General features: G+C 44.3%; 1 protein-coding gene across 4 annotated transcripts in view; it reads left to right on the top strand.

The window, feature by feature from the left end:
- CUNH1orf106 (chromosome unknown C1orf106 homolog) overlaps positions 1 to 1,170 on the top strand; it is a 64,081-nt gene that overhangs the window by 32,074 nt on the left and 30,837 nt on the right. The gene's annotated exons all lie outside the window — the stretch shown is intronic.

The raw sequence follows: 1,170 nt of genomic DNA, 5'->3' as shown, positions 1-1,170 counted from the left end.
GTGTACATCTAGCCATACTTGTGACACCCATGCTGCAGGTCCGTTCCCTAAGGCATTGTGGGAAATATTCGAGCTGGCTGACAACTGGAATTTCTATCCCGAGAGACATGCCAATGCTTTTAAATGAGCTTTTCCTCTAAACGGAGATGGAAACACAAATCCTTGAGGCCTTATGTTTGTTCAGCAGGGGAGCAGCCTCTAGTAAACCATGGGAGATGTCTAGGGCTGGTAAGGGAGGCCCACCCAGGAGAGGCTTACCAAATTATAGGTACCCATCAGGCATTGCAGTAGCTCAGGCAGCCACAGATTAGGGTTGAACTGACTTGAAATTAAACATTTCCATTTCATTTTACAACCCGGATGTTTTGATTTGCGTCAGTCTGACTGAAAACAAAATGTTTCCTTTTGATGCGCCAGAAAGCAAATCAGAACTTTTCAAGACTGCTCCGCATAATAGTACCTGACGCATTCAAAATGCTTATCAAAGTTGATTTAAACTACTCAATTAAAACCTTGCAGTGGCCTTTTCTGCAAGTCATCTGTATTACTGTTTGATGGGGAAACTGAGGCACAGAGCAGGGAAGTAACTTGTCCCAAGCTGCAGAGTCACTTTTGGTGCCAGCATTGCTTTGCTTCTTCCCAGTGCAGTGGAAACTTCCATTCTTCTGTTTGCTGCATTACTCTGTGCCTCATTCTGTAGCCCTGGATCAGCTGCATGAAGGGAGGTGCCAGGTTAGGGCAGAGATAAGCTGCTCCTTCTCCTACAGGTTCAGGACTTCAGAGACTGCATGGGACATGGGGCCCTGAGTGCCAAGAGCCCCAAACTGTCACCTGTACGTAGGGCCTAGCTCAGGAGTGGGCAGTTATTTCTTCTGAAGGGCCACTTAATGAGTTTTGCTGAGCTGTCGAGAGTCACGCACAAAAAGTCTTTTAAAAGATATCATTTTAACAAATTATAGATAGAAAACAAATCATATACTAAAAATCAAACATCTACTATGACATATTTTAATTCTATTTCAAAAAAGATTTGTCCCGATGTATGTTTCTTTGAGTAGTATATATAGGGGCGATTGGATAATAGCTCAAAATAAAGTCTTACTCTTGTGTGTTGTGGGGATGTGGAGAGGGGTGTGGAGGGTGGGGAGTATAGGGGGTGTGGGGTGGTGC

Source organism: Gavialis gangeticus, unplaced genomic scaffold (genome assembly GCF_001723915.1).
Source record: "Gavialis gangeticus isolate Ggan-Ray unplaced genomic scaffold, GavGan_comp1, whole genome shotgun sequence".
Lineage (NCBI taxonomy): Eukaryota > Metazoa > Chordata > Crocodylia > Gavialidae > Gavialis > Gavialis gangeticus.
The sequence above is the reverse complement of the archived record's forward strand: the minus strand, read 5'-3'. Positions and strand labels throughout refer to the sequence as shown.